At 37.5% G+C, this 16,701-nt stretch overlaps 1 long non-coding RNA gene across 1 annotated transcript in view; it reads right to left on the bottom strand.

Moving 5' to 3' along the window:
• LOC145996527 (uncharacterized) overlaps positions 1–8,201 on the bottom strand; it is a 29,743-nt gene extending 21,542 nt beyond the window's left edge. The window contains exons 1-5 of the long non-coding RNA XR_014442793.1: positions 8,089–8,201; positions 5,269–5,394; positions 4,655–4,744; positions 4,125–4,248; positions 1,336–1,496 (exon numbers count right to left, since the gene is read on the bottom strand). This is a non-coding gene — a long non-coding RNA (uncharacterized LOC145996527). The remainder of the gene's footprint in view (positions 1–1,335; positions 1,497–4,124; positions 4,249–4,654; positions 4,745–5,268; positions 5,395–8,088) is intronic.
• Positions 8,202–16,701: the final 8,500 nt, after the last annotated feature.

Raw genomic sequence — 16,701 nt, 5'->3', positions numbered from 1 at the left:
GTTACCAGAGTACTAAGTTTATTCCTGTGTAAAGGAGTCCATTTTTGCTTCTCAAATATTTACAGCAGAAATACTCAATTTTCCGTGAATTGCATAACTCTCAGGATACTTTAGAAAGTGTCGCGTCGGTATATAAATGGTAAATTTCCTGTTTAAGAGTATATTTCGCATTTTGCAGTTCATTTCGCATTATTTCGTGACAAAACAGGGTAGGAAAATGCACCTCACACCTTTCAGAAACATGAAAAGTGAACATTACAGCATGTTGTTTCATATTTTTGTCAAAAACGAAATTTGCATGCCTCTATCAATTGGCCACCGTCACTTCTCATTCCTGGGAGGTAGCAACACGAGAGCATGTAAGGCTCCAAAAATTTCCAACCCAGTGATCAGGATCCATCCGACGTCTCGGACTTCCTTCTGCCTTACCAAGCTTACACTCTAGAAGCATGTGCAATGGCCCCCTCCAGCTCCAAGAACAATTTCGATAAAAACCCTCCAACAGGCTGGACAGAACAGGCACTTTGTTCATTGTGATTATAGCAGGTCCTATCCACAACAGGGTTGCTATGATTTTTTGGTTATGAATTTCCCTGACATTTCTAGTCCAAAATTGAATTTTTTTCCAGACATGTTTTTTTGCTTTTCAACCTTGTTTTTATATATTAAATACTGTATACAGGTCCATTAATTATTACTGAGTATTCACTTTCACACACCAAACTTTGTGAAAATTCGAAGAACACAAAATTACAATCAGCACGAAATGTACCGTGTGGTATAACGATTTGCATCGAGCCTTCAAGCGAAGGTAACATTATTTCACCATAACACATCTCCCCCATCTAAACACTAACATTATTTCACCATAACACATCTCCCCCATCTAAACACAACAGAATCTTCATAAACTACACAAAATTTTTCACTTTCTAACAGATTTGCTATATAATTCCTTTCTGCAACAAATATTTCTCCAGATGCTATGCACTTATAAATGTAATAAAAAACAACAAAAGCCCTATTTTCTAGGAAATTATTCATGTATTTCCTCCTCTTCACTAACATTTCTGATTTATGATCAATTAGCATAGCTGGACTACCACTTTTTCTTTGATATTCTTTCTAAAACCTGGCATAAAGATGCAAAAATTAAATACACTACCTACAAGTATATGTAGAACTGAAATTGTACAAGACTGAGAATCATAGGGATGAGAGGAAATGGACCACTTCTTCATTTTGCAACTTTTTCTCTTGCATTCACTGACATTTCCCTGTTTTCCAGCAGTGTAGCAACCCTGTAGACATAGCATTAGTTGTGACTAAACTCACCCTTGCACCATATCACAGGAATGAACTGGTCACAGCTGTGCATGGATCCTGATCTGATGTCAAGTACTCTGCCAGCATTGGAGGACCTTCATCACTGTCATTCACGCCAACAACATGAAAAGGAGATCTAATGATCGAGGAACTGGAATTTACTTCTGCTCCTGGAAGAAGAATAGGGACAAGTTAAATCATAGCTTACACTTTGTGGCCAAACTTCGTACAACACCGATATTGTTCAAATACTAATGAAGCAACTGAAGAAGAGTGCCTCTTTTTTTATGCCCTATTGATCACAAAACAACCAATGATAATTAGTTGGTACCAACTCAGAACAATATCCCAGTAAAACTTTTATCAAAGAAGTGTTTTAACAAAAATAAATAATGAGCAGAATTAAATTCAGCTAATAATTTATACTTACATAAATAAAAGAATTGATATTTAATGGGAGGAGGAGGTGATACAAATAAGTTTGTTAATGTGAGGCCCTATATTGGCTACAGGTTGTGACATTGGACTTTTGAAACAATGCTTGTTCATTTGCATTATATTTACTCAAAAAATGTATGCAGCACAGTCTTCAATAATCCTTATATTGCAAACAGGAACAAAGCATTTTCCCATGGTGCACCAAGTGACTTGTCCAAATCCATATGAAAAAAAAAATACCTCTACAAAGAAAATGTTGCACTTCTTTCACAGGAAAATATAAGAGGTGATCTTTCAAAAACTTCTCGTTTGCATCAATGGAGCCAAAAAATATAAATAAAAAAAAAAACAATTTCACAGTTGCCAGTTCTAATTTTTCACGCCCAACTTTCATAATTTATCACCAAATGCTTTTGTCTTGATTGATGATGGAAAAGTGAAATAATGATGTTACAAAGATAAAATAAACAGCAGTTAAGTAACATCTAGAGATGAACAATAAAAATTTGGCACAAAATCATAAGATCTGACAACTGTGAGATTATGTGTTTTGCCAACACCAAAAAATAAACACTACGTATGAACCAACAATACAAATATCTTCTCATTTGCATCATACTTAATGTAGTAGGAATAGGTTTGATAAACATTTTACTTCATCATTCACTATAAAGTTAGTTGGTGTTTTAAGTCCACTTTATGCAGAGCAAGGCTAATTGGGACTGGACCTACAGCCGCGGTGGCTCAGTCGGTAACGCGTCTGACTACCATGCTAAAGGTCCCGGGTTCGATCCCCGGCCGGTTCAAATCCGGGAACTTTTCTAATGTTGGAAGAGCGTCGAATGACATGGGTACCTGGGGGGTAAAGGTGGTCAGGGGCATGATGCTGATCACATCACCCCCACACCCCCTATACACCTTCATGGTGTGGTGCTAAGCACAGGGGAGCACTTTACCTTTTTACCTACAGCTTAAAGTGGGATTCGAACCACTATATGCCTTCACAGGGTATCGAACCCGGGACTCCTTGATTATAAGACGGCAACGCTACCACTGTGCCATCGAGGCCATATTCACTATAAACAAAGCTGTCCATCATTCTTTACACCAGGTTCTTCCAGCATGACTACCTACAGAGTCTGTTGTAAATTAATACTACAACAAGAGCTTTGAAAGTATTTTTTAAGGAGCGATTTTACAGTAGCGGACAACTCCCCGATTTCTTTCATATTTCGCATACTCAATAATTTAGGCCTCCTAATCACGAATCTGCAGTTAAAATTTGGCGCTCACGTGTGGAACTTGCAAAATAAGGGGATCCGTGATCGCAACCGACAATGCACAATTGCTCATTATTTATCGCAAGATTTTGCGTTTCGAATACTTAAAGAACGAAATATATATTCCTGATATTACTACGACCCCAATTTTAACTATGTTTGCCTAACGTAACCTAACTTTGCCGTGCATGGTTTGTGGGGCTACCCGTGCATCGTTAGAGGGGTTTAAGGCTAATTGCGACCAGGCACCATCAAAAAATGTCAGTTTCGTAGCACATGAGCGACAAATTTCAACCACAGAATTGTGATCAAGTGTCCTAAATTAGTGAGTATGTGAAATATGAACGAATGACCCCGTATTATTAATATTTACCCAACCGAAACTCCAGCCTTGGTTGTTCTTCGGTCGGGGCATTCCTTAGGCGTTGGACCGTGGTGGTGATTCTTCTGTATCCAAAATGGCTTTTTCCAAACCAAAACTTACGGAAAAATGGACATTACTTCCTTCCTTCAAAAGATGCCATCTTCCTCACATGAACAATTGAGGCACTGAGGGTCTCACTTATCGCACAACACTTCAGCAACCTTGGGAACTGAATGCAACGTCAGGAATTGCGAATGTCACTTGTTCATATGAGAAAAATGGCTCCCATCATTGTTCATGTATCGAGAATCAGCGTGGTTATTCACAACTTCTACACGTTAATTTACAATTTCTACACTAGACCACCAAATCTTAACTGCAGATACGTCATCAGGACTCCATAATTAGTTAGTATTCGAACTATTAACGAAATTATGCCTTTATTTGTATTGTAAAATCGCAACCTTCTACATATTATTTTGTAAGTTCCGCACCTGACCGCCAAATTTTAACTGCAGATTCGTGATTATGAGTTTAAATTAGTGTGTATGTGAAATTTGAAGAAAATCAGGGAGTTGTCCGGTATTGTAAAATCGTACCTTTTTTAAAGTAGTTCCCCAGTTATTCTGGATCTACACAAAATTTTAGAATTCCCATGAGATCTAACTAACCAGCAGCAAGACTATGACAACTAAAAATATCAACTTTCTACACACCTTCATCAATGAGCAGCTTCTTACTTCAGAATGCCAAGGTCATGAAGATTCTAGTCATGGCAGGAATCGGTCATCACATTCACATCTGCTTCATACGACAGGAATAAAGAACCGAGTCTATGCCCTGATAAAATAAAGAATAAAACATTTTGATTTCTAAAAATCTGCAATCACAAAAATAGAACTGCATTACATGAGGATCAGACATGCATTTTCCACGTAACACAGCCAACTTGCTACCACTCTGCCACCTTCTTACATGGTAGGACTGTGATGAAATCTATGTCAAGGTCATTTAGGAAGCTTGCATGCTTACTGCAGTACTAGTTTATTTAACAAGGCAGAAATGGATTTCAGGGACAATTTATTCTCATCCAGCTATTCTAATGTGGTACTACTCATGTACTGTAAACATGAAGTGTTGATGTTACATGCTTCCAGCAATTTCTCATACCTAAGCGTTACTTTCCAACTGAGTACTACATGTGTAGTAAATAGAAGAAAAACAATAATAAAAAATAGCAACTTACATCTTCCCAACATTCCAGGCTGTTGTTCCAGATGCCCAAGACTAGACTGTAGGCGACTCAAGTGCATTTCCTCATCAAAAGACTTACATTCTGAAAATATAAGGATTGGATTGCATTTTACAAATTTAATCACATTTGTTAGCAGTATCCTAAAACAAGTTTCCTCACTTTGCCATGAGTTTTTATAAGGATGTTGTAAATCACAAAATTCACAGGTGAAAAAAAATTGAAAATATGGTTCTCCAAAACTCTTCTACGATTTAAAGAAAATCTTAACTTTTTTTTTTAAATTAAAAGGGGAAGCACTTCTATTGTCAAAGTTTCTACCAACTCCAAGAACATTTATGGCCAAAATACAGGAATTTCCCAATACCCTTCAATAATTATCCACATCCTGTACAAGTATTACACACACACACACACAACGAGAATCACATAGTTCCAAACTTCCACTCCTTTGCACGGTACTTTCAATGCAATTTACAACAAATTATGTATTTTTAAAGAAACCCTATTTCTGATAGTTCGTATGCTCCAACACTTTCATCTATCCATGAACAAATTGATTATAGCAGGTCCTATGCAGAAATAGCATTACTTGTGACTAAACTCACCTTTACTCCATATTGCAGCAATATACTGCAGGTGTATTCTTGTTCAAAGCTTGGCAGTCTACATTAGCACTGCGGAAACAGAGATAGGAATTCCAATGACTGGAGGGCTGTAGTTCATTTTGGTTCCTGCAAGAGTACAAAAACATATTCTTTACTCAAATTTCACAAATTTTATTTTATTTTTAAAAACAGTTAAAATGAGTGCATTGCTTTCAAGAAGTGTGTGTCTTGTGATCAAAAAGATAAAAAATCAATCCATTTACTCCTGATAATTACTTGAAATGCCACGACACCTACTTGAACAATATCCCAGCAACAAATTTTATAAAGAAGTGTTTTAACAAAAATACCGTATTTACTCGTGTATAATGCACACTTTTTTCCAAAATTTTTGTTCCCAAAAACTGTGGTGCGTATTATGCACGGAATAATACGGACAGCCTACATGAAACTGTACAAGGTCATTCCATGATTTTGTGACACTTGCATTGATTTTTCATGATTACGGAACCCTATCATGTTATATATCGTTGTAAAGCTTAAATCCTGTAGTTTGTGAATATGGCAACAGTATTCCATTCAAGATAGTGACACTAATGTGAAATGCGAATGAAATAACTTGATCACAAAATGAAGAAACATTGATTTTTATGTAACTTTGGATGAAAGAAAACATTGATTTTTATGATATTTTGGATGAAGTGGCCACGGTGGCTCAGTCGGTAAAGCGTCTGACTACCATGCTAAAGGTCCCGGGTTCGATCCCCGGCCGGTTCAAATCCGGGAACGTTTCTAACGGTGGAAGCGGCCCCGGCGCCTACCCAGCGTCGAATAACATGGGTACCTGGGGGAAACCCTGGGGGGTAAAGGCGGTCAGGGGCGTGATGCTGATCACATCACCCCCACTCACGACCGGATCAAGAAAGTGTGGGGCGTTACCCCCACACCCCCTATACGCCTTCATGGCGTGGTGCTATGCACAGGGGAACACTTTACTTTACTGGATGAAGAAAAGATAAGGAAAAAGAAAATAATAATTAAAATGTATTACTGGCCAAATAATATTATATATATGGAGTGTGTAAATGCTTTAATGGAAGAAATCTTGTGCTGCAAACTGCTAATTTGAGGGCCCTGAATGTACCTCGTATAAATGTTGTTAGTTACGAAAAAAGTACACATTTTGAATGTTTTTTTTTTTTTTAGAAAAAGTAAAAAAGGAATTAGCAAAACCTTGTATAAAAGTTTGAAGACCATTTCCCACGATTTTTTACTTTGTAATGTAATGTTCTGCGACACCAAGGAAAGCAGTGCCATTCTGGCAGAATTTGAGAATGCACCTCCCATCACATGGGATGCGTATCAACAGTATTTGTTGGTCAAGAAATAATAGAAAATAACTTCCTCAGCACTGCAAATCCATAACATAACTTTCATCTCGCCGTCTACCATTACAGAATAAATAAGGTGGTTAAAGGGTGAAAGCTTTGGGATGCTAAAAGCAGTGGAGGGAGGGCAGGAAGTTGTGTGGGTTGGTAACTCATGGCATACAGAAGTGATATTCTCCTCCTCTTGGTCCACATAGCAACAAGTGATTCATTGAATAGGTATGATGTCATTCACTCTTGACCAGCATAACAATAGCTTTACGATCTACAACTAACTAAGCCATTTCTTGAAACTGGATTATACTGTGCATTATATACGAGATATAATTGTTTGTCACTTTTCCATATCAAAAAACAGGGTCCGCATTATACACGCGTAAATACAGTAAATCACTATCAGAATATTTACTGCAGAAAGAACCACATCAGACCCACATTAAATTCAGCTAAAAAATTACACCTTCAGAAATGAAAGAGTGGATGTTTAATGGGAGAAGTGGGTGGTTATAAAAATAAGTTGGTTAATGCGAGGCTGTACGATGGCTACAGTGGACTTTTGAATCACTGCTAGAACGTAGGTGAACAATGTTTTGTTCAATTTTCCAAATGTCACCAGAAACCATTGTCCAATTGCATTGTATTTACTCAAAAAATATATGCAGCACAGTGTCCTGTAATTCTTACCTTGCAAACAAGGACAAAGCATCTTGCCACTGTACACCAAATGACTTGTCCATGACTTTTTCTACATGAAATAAAACAAACATTCACCTCTAAAAAATAGCTTAATGCCTTACGTAGTATATGATACACTATACAGTATATATATAGATCAACAGAACATTGACTTTTTTTTTTCATAAGAAGTGAGGTTTCACAAACTTCTTACTTGCATGAAGTTGGAAAAGAAAAAGATAATCTCACAGGTCTCATGTTTTATGCCAAACTTTCATAATTTATCTTCATTGTTAACAGTTAGGTGAAATTTAGTGATCAACAATAAAAATTTGGCACAAAATCATAAGACCTAACAACTGTGAGATTATGTGTTTGGCCAATACGAAAAATTATGGGTTTTGCCAACACCAAAAAACTAACTGAAAACAGACACATCAAACTATGAACCAACAATAGAAATATCTTTTCATTTGCATCATCAGACTTAATGCAGTATGAATAAGTTTGTGAATAATTTTACTTTATCATTCACTATAAAGAACAAAGCTGTCCATCATTCTTTACACTAGGTTCTTCCAGCATGACTACTTTCAGAGTCTGTTGCAAATGAACACTAGAACAAGATCTTTGGGAGTACTTTTTAAAGTAGTTCCACAGTTATTCTGGATCTACACAGAATTTTAGAATTCCCATGAGAGATCGAACTAACCAGCAGCAAGACTAGACCAACTAAAAATATAAACTTTCTTCACACCTGCATCAATGAGCAGCTTCTTCCTTCAAAATGCCAAGGTCCAAGGGCGTTTATGAAGATTCTATTCGGTCATGACATTCACATCTGCTTCATACGACAGGAGTCAAGAACAGAGTCCATGCCCTGATGAAAAAATAAAGGATAAAAATACTTTAATCCTAAGAGTCTGCAATCACAGAACAGCATTGCATTACATGAGGATCAGACATGCATTTTCTACATAACACAGCCAACTCGCTACCACTCTGCCACCTTCTTACATGGTAGGACTGTGATGAAATCTGGAGCTTGCAAGATTACTGCAGTTTATCACTAGTTTATTTCACAAGTTCACAGTATAAAAAGTATAATAAAATTACGCGAGTGAGTTTAATAGTCGTAACACCCCATGCAGACGATGTTTCGCGAAGCTACGCTTCGCTTCTTCAGGTATTTCTTTTCAGTATATAAAATACTTCGTCATATATGTAAAAATAAATCCAGGATTAGGTAAAAAAAAAAAAGGGTATTGGGATATAGAATTTAAAATTACATGATGTTAAAAGAGCCATGTAGGCTAAAAGAGAATTCTAAAAGAACGGTGCACCCATACTACCATACAGAATGACTGACTACTGTAGCGTACGAGTGCTACATCCCGCCCAAAGCTTTTTCAGGTTAGGGAAGAGATAAAAGTCTGATGGAGCAAGATCGGGTGAATAAGGGGGATGTTCCAACAATACGAATCCACAATCATGGATGGTTTCCATCGCAACAAGCGATGTGTGAACACCTGCATTGTCGTGATACAGAATAACCCCTTTTAGAGAGCTTTCCCCGTCGCTTAGTCTTCAAAACACCCCGTAATTGCCTCACCAGGGAAGCATAATGATCTCCGGTCATGGTGTTTCCCTTTCAGATATAATCAACTAACAAACACCCTTCGAGTCCCAGAAGACTGTCGTCATCACTTTCCCAGCAGAGGGACCGGATTTCGCCTTCTTTGCGGTGGGGGAGCCAGGGTGTTTCCACGGTTTTGATGCCTGTTTTGGCTCCGGTACATTGTGATGAGCCCAAGTTTTGTCAACAGTCACAAGTCGTTCAACAAATCCATCTGGATCGGCCTGTACAGCTCAAGATTTCGTTCTGAGATCATGCATCTTGTCAACTTTTATTCACTTGTCAGAAGTTTTGAAACCCAACACGCAGAAACCTTTTTCATCCCCAACTTGTTGTGCACAATGCATTCCCCTGTTGATTTTGACATCTTCAGTTCCTCTTCAATATATCGCACAGTCACACGTCTGTCTGCAAGAATAATCTTGTGCACTTTCTCTACATTTTCTTGTGTCACCATCTCCACTGGCCTGCCTGGGCGAGGGTCATTTTCCACACTCACTCTCCCCCGCTTAAATTCAGCTACCCATCTCTTCACTGTGGCATAGGATGGAGCATCCTCTCCTAATGTTGTCACCATATCCTCATGGATTTGCTTGGCAACCTCATTCTCAACAGATACTTTATCACTGCTCGAATCTCTTCTCTCTTCATTTTTCTGATGTTACGTACTTATCACACTTCTAGCTCCTGCACAGAAGAATAGGATGGTTAGAACTGGACACCGATTTGCATATACGCTTCAAATCCCCAAATTATTTTCAGATTGAACTATGGGAACCCTATTAGGCTCACTACTTATGGAACACCCCTTGTAACTTTCTGTAGACTTCAAAACCACATGTAATATTTTAGTTTTGTATTTTTTGTTCATTTGTATACATATGAGGCTATGACATACTTGAACCACAAAATAATATTTCACTGTTACTACAGGGTGTCTACCAAAGTAACAAATCTAAAATTCTTGACTCTCTCTTAACATTCATTTAATCACCTCCCTACTTGGGTATAGTTTAAAATTAAGAAAAGAGATAGTTATTTTATTCAATGAAAAATCCCCACCACAAGCCTTGTTAAGATGAAAACAGAAGCTGTACTTTAACAAGATTTGATTGATTGATTTGTTGTTTTAAGTCCACTTTATGCACAGAAAGGCTAATTGGGACTGGACCTACAGTTTAAAGTGGGATCCGAACCACTCGTGCCTCCACCGGGTATCAAACATGGGACTCCTTGGTTACAAGGCAACGATGCTACCACTGACTTTAATATTTTACAAAAATTCACTCATATAAGAACGTAATTCTAAAGAGACAAAGCAAAAAAAAAAAAAAATCTTAACCACAATTCAATACAATTTCAATTAATTCTTGTTATTGCAGATTAATTTCAAATAATAAAACAAGACAGTATTATAAAGCTAAAAAAACAGGCTGTGAAATATAAAATGAAAGACGTGCACTATTGAAATAAAAACCCGCAATATTAATTTAAGTGCAAAATTCAACTTACTCCAGGACCCGATTACTTGTGCTGTACCACATCCAAAGCACGCTGTTTGTCCAGTTGCACGTCAATACGTGTGCGCGAAAGATTGCAGCTTAACAAAGGAAGTTATGTGACTTTTGGATTTTTCATGTTTGGCACAAGCGTTGCAAAGATTACAGTATCCGCCACGCGTCTCCATACATTCTTTTCAGCCCCGAAAAGTAAGTACAGCCAACAAAATAGCTAATTAACACTTATACTTCCTATCAACCATGGTGTTTTGTCATAATTTGCTTGCGAAAATGCCTCACATATTCCCGATTTTTGTCTTTGTGTGTAGAAATAAGTTCAAGCGATGACACTGGCCTACCTGTATTAACAATTTGCAACTTCTCCTGAAAAGATCTTGTTCCATAAGGTTTCACCAGCAAATCTTGTTTCACATCCATTACCCTTTAACACAGCACTATCACGACAAACACTAACACCTAAATAAATAACAAACACGAAGCACAGCACAAAGCCAATGAATACACGTATTGAGTTTCACGCGCCAAACTTCTGTTGTTGTGTTCCTGGCTCAGAATGAAATTCCCTACGAATGATAAAAAAAAAATCCCTTTCCGAGCTCGAAATGACAGGTTTTAAAAGTTCGAATCATTGCAGGCCAGAGCCAGAATTTTATTTCGGGGTGGGGGTGGGGATCATCCCTTATTAGCAGTCCTGAAGATGAATCTCAGATTATTACAACGTATTATGCAAGGTGTTTAATCCTGCTAATGAAGTAAAATTAATTACCACTATACACATTTTAAATTAGATATTTGTATGATTTTGGAGAGGGGCGGTTTCAGCACACCGAGTCCTCCACCTGGCTAGGTGCCTGATGTGTTTTCTTTCATTTTATGTTTTATTCGTTCATCTTCATCACTATTAATCTAAAGAGGCGGAATATAGCAACTTAAATTAACTAATATATATATATAATTTATTTTTGATATATTTCCCTTTAAAAAACATTCAGTTCCGTGAAAGAAGTATTCTCGCTGCTTTTTGAAGATTAGAGAGGAGAAACAATCACTATTTTTGTAAATACAAGGATGGGGGGAGTCACCATATAGGTGCTTTAATTGCTTAAGCTTTGAATTTTAATTTAGTTTGCTTCATCTTCAATATTTAAACTTTTTCCTTTTGATAAATTTATGTTCAAGTAACAGAAATCAGCAAGACAGAAGCAAATGTAAAGTGAAAATTAGCGTAGAATTGGTTTGCCCATGTTATACATATTTTCCTGTTCTTCGCACTCTACCAGGTATGTTTTCCCTAGTTCAGCGGAGAGAACGGCAAAGGCTCTGAAGGTTGAGAGTGCGACCGGTGGACTCTCACAAGGAGGAGGTTACCCTGGGCACGGAATTACCGTGCCTGAGAAGCAGTGTTTCCTCCCCCTCTTTCCTCTCTTCTCCCTCCTCGCCAAGGGTTGTAAGGGAAGTGGGAGGAATGACATCAGGGTGAGATTCCCTGAAGTCATTCCACCGGCTGGAGAAAGGTTCCCGGATATTCAGCGGCAAACTGTTGGAAGCATTCACACACTGGAAGCAAAGAAATGCATCGAAATTGGTTTGGAAGAATAATGCGAAGAAATGTATATATATATTTTTTCTTAAAAAAAGAAATACAGTCGGGTCATCTGCGATTACCTAGATGACCCAGAGAATACGCCGCTGGTGGAATCATCTCTGCCAGTGCTACCGCAACAAGATCAGTTGCCTTTGAAACACAGTAGACTTCGATGTTGCCTCTTTCCTCCCAGCATAGAGATGATACTTCAATAAATTAGGCACACACAGATGTACTTCGTAGAACTGTTAGCGAAAAATGCAAGCTCGACCAGGACCTTATGTTACTATATTTTCTGAGCCTTTATTTAACCCAGATTTAAAAAAGAAAAAGAAAAGACTTTATTATTCTAAGTATGGGATGTAGTTAAACCTTACTTTGCAACGTCACAAATTAGGTGACATACGTTACCTCATATTGACCAAAACGAGTTGAATCTAAAAGTTGAGATTTTTACTGTGAGTTAGGTTCATGAAGGGCTTCCCATGTGCCAAATTTCAGAATTTTTAAAGGGGACCCATCTGAGATATTTAACCCCGAAAACTGTCAAAATTCAATGAACGGCCATGTTTGAACCCATGCTATAAAAAAAGGGGTGCATTTTTAAGCACTGATATTTTATTTACAGACACCCTGCAGGTAGGTCTACACTAACTATTGTTACCCCATTTTCCACCATAATTTTCGTTCTTACGATGCAATTTCACGCAAAACATATCTGAATATCATAGGAAATATACTTCATTAGCTACAAAATTAATTTTGTTTCATGTCTCTAGCTTTAATGGTTTTTGAGATATTGAGGTTTCTGTATACTGCTACATGAGCAAAAAAAAAGCCATGCGCCATGTTGGAGAAATGGCTGCCCCAGGAGAACTAAAGACAATAAATTTTTTGAACACTGGTTTTGATATCTAGAAACATGTACAAATTTATGTACTAAAAATGATTTTTTCTAAAATGGTCATGCAACATTTTTTAAAAAAACTGGTTGATTTGACATGGAATGACCCGAAATCGAACCATGTTAAAATTCCTTTCGTATCATGATGAAATCGCAATTAAACAAAAGAAACTTGGGCCCAAAAAGTAAAATTTAGAGTAAAGGATATTTTATTTTGGTAACTGTACTATAAAATTTAAAATACATTTTTTTTAGTTATTTGTGTAGCCTTTTACGTAACAAACCGAATTAGTTCAGTTAAATAGCATTCAGCAGTTGTTAAGTACTTTTTTATGTTTATTTGAAAATAGAGGTCTGTGAGACAGGACCTGGGACAGAGTGTGACAAAAACATGACCTAGGAAGTTAAGGGTTAATTGAAGTGAGCATAGGTGAACGTGCAAGTCTAGCGCATATATAACACACAAATCATATATATTAGCAATGAAAGCACGAATGCAATGTTTTTTTACATTGATACTTACGTATTCTGCATTCCTAAGGATTCTTGAAGGTGGCATTTCTTTTTTTCACGCAAATAATCTCAATTTTAGACATACCGAGTAATTTTTCTTTTGTTCGCTTTCGCTTCACACGATATGGCGGAGAAATCTTGACTAGCGTTGTCCATGAACAGTGGTTATGCAGTGTTGCAACCTTCATAGAAAAATACCTACTTTCATGTTACTGATTTTGTATTTCTTTCCAGGTTCGAAAAATGCACAAACCATGCACGGATAGGCCAACGAACCATTCATAAATAGCCCCATGAACCATGCACGGCAAGGTTAGATTAGGCAAACATAGTTAAATTTGTTTTTTAAAATTAGAATTATTTTTTTTTGGGTTCCAAAATCTTCCACACCATGCACAGATAGCCCCACGAACCATTCATAAATAGCCCCATTAACCATTCATAAATAGCCCCACAAACCATTTGTTGGAGTTGCGTTGATTCTTGTAAGAAAACACAATCACAAATGCACACGCTGATTCTTTTGAGACATCTATTTTCTACCTGTAATGCACTAACTACCATGAAGTATCACTGAAAGGCAATTCTAATCACTTTAGACGATGTATGTTCTTAGTAATGTCCAGCTGTGGTTACCGTGATTCGCGCCATGTTGCTTCTCACTCACTAACCGTTTTCTTTGCTTGGTGCCCACGCAAACAGCTGATACATGGACCACATACGCCATCTCTTGAGAATAAAAGTAATTTAACCCACATCATCAAAACCAAATAATAAAAACAAGAACACATTCCTATACATATTCCCCCCTCTTGATTGGATAAATTCCAATCAACAGATTTGCTAATTCAATTGTCATTAGGTAAGGGAATCAATTTGTTCACTGGTCTTTTAGTAAAACCAGTTTTTGATCTAATTTTTGCCACACGCACTACACCGTCTTTACCAGGAAACGTCTCTTCCACTACTGCTATTTTCCATGTAAGTGGAGGTGCGTTGTCTTCTTTGACCAGAACCACCATGCCTGGTTGAAGATTTTCTGTTGAAGCCATCCATTTACGACGCTGTTGTAGTTCGTGGAGATAATCCTTCGACCATCTTTTCCAAAAATGTTGTTGTAATTGCTGAATGTGTTGCCATCTAGAAAGACTGTTTTGGGGCAAGTTAGTTAAATCAGGCTCAGGTATGGACATGAGAGGTGACCCTATAAGAAAGTGACCAGGTGTTAAGTAAAAGGTGTCACTGGGATTATCAGATATTGAGGTCAGGGGTCGGGAATTGAGGCATGCTTCAATTTGCGATAATAATGTTGCAAGCTCTTCCTATGTCAAAGTAGCATTTCCCACTATCCTCTTAAAGTGATATTTCATAGACTTTACAGCGGCTTCGCACAATCCTGCAAAGTGGGGCGCGTTAGCTGGAATGAAGTGCCAGTTGATTCCATTTTTTATTGCAAAATCTTCAAGTCCACCTTTTAGCTGTTCTGCTTTGAAGAGTTGACTGAGTTCTCTCAGTTCTCTATTAGCTCCAACAAAATTAGTCCCGTTGTCACTGTATATGTTTTGACATTTTCCTCTTCTAGAAACAAATCTGCGTAGAGCAGCGATAAATGCGTCTGACGTTAAGGAAATAACTGCTTCAATATGCACTGCTTTAGTAGCCATGCACACAAATATAGCTACATATCCCTTGGTAGTGATTCTGCTTCTTCTGTTTGTTCTTATGATGCAAGGACCAGCATAATCTACTGCTGTATTTAAAAATGGACGTGATGGTGTGACTCTTGGGCTTGGTAATTGTCCCATGAGTTGATGTGACGCCTTGGCTTGCAACTTAAAACATATTAAGCATTTATGCAAGACAGATTCCAGTATTCCTGTCTTAAAGAGCTTATCAACAATTGAGGCCCTGCATGTAATAAACGACGATGTTCTGATTCAATTATGAGTTGCGTCAGATGATGTTTGGTAGGCAAAATTAATTGATATTTGCTCTCATATGGCAATTCTGAATTTTCGAGTCTTCCACCAACTCGTAACAGCTGTCTGTCATCAATAAATGGATGAAGATCCTTGATAGGACTATTTTTTGATACTTGTTGTCCTTCTTCTAAGTCATGAATTTCTTGTGGAAATGAAATGCGTTGCACAATTAAGATACATTTCATCAGTACTGCACGTAATTCAACATAAGAAAAGTTTCCTGTTCTCTTCGAAACAGGATTCTTAACATTGTAAATGAATCTGTAGCATGTTGCTACTACACGAAGCAATCTCTGTAATGTGGAAAATCTCAGCATGAAATCTGCTTCTGTTCCATGTATCTTGCTAAACATTGATGTAACTATCTTCCTTTGTTCTGTTATGCATTCTTCAAGTTCGCTATTTTCCATAACATGTAATGGCCAAGTATCTTCTTTTAACCACGTAGGTCCATTCCACCAAATTTCCGAATCCTTGAGGGCTCTTGGTTCTACTCCCCTTGTTATCAAATCTGCTGGATTACACTTAGATGTGACATGATGCCATTGGTTAATAACAGAAAGTTCCTGGATCTGTGCAACACGGTTACCTACAAAGATTTTCCATCGAGTGGGGGACGCTGCTAGCCACCCAAGTACGATTTTTGAATCTGTCCAAAAATATGTACTGTCAATTGGAATTCTCAAAATTGGTGTTGTTTTCTTAACCAGTTTAGCTAATAGAAGAGCACCGCACAATTCTAGTCGTGGCAAAGTAACTTTTTTTATTGGCGCTACTCTTGACTTTGCGCACAGTAATTTAACATTGATTCTTCCTAACTCATCTCTTGATCTAATATAAATGCAACAACCATAAGCTCCTTCTGCTGCGTCGCAGAATCCATGTATCTGAATGTCATTTGTCTTTTCTGTTGTCAGTACAAATCTCTCTATTTGGATGTGAACTATATCTGGTAGTTGTTGATACAAATTCGTCCATTGGTTTCTTAAATCGAAATCTAATTGTTCATCCCACTCCAATTTACAACTCCAAAGTTTCTGCAAAAACATCTTGTATAAAATGACAGTTGGACTGATAAGTCCCAGTGGATCAAATATGGAGCTAACAATTGACACAACTTGTCGTTTGGTTATGTTCGTTAATGGTGAACAAAAGTCTCCATCTTTCGCTACTTTGCACGAAATTAAAAATTTGTCTGTTGATGGTTGCCAGATGAGGCCTAATGTGTTT

The sequence above is a fragment of the Lepisma saccharinum genome, chromosome 12 (assembly GCF_977018435.1).
Source record: "Lepisma saccharinum chromosome 12, izLepSacc3.1, whole genome shotgun sequence".
NCBI lineage: Eukaryota > Metazoa > Arthropoda > Insecta > Zygentoma > Lepismatidae > Lepisma > Lepisma saccharinum.
Note: the sequence above shows the minus strand (reverse complement) of the source record. Positions and strands in the feature narration are given on the sequence as shown.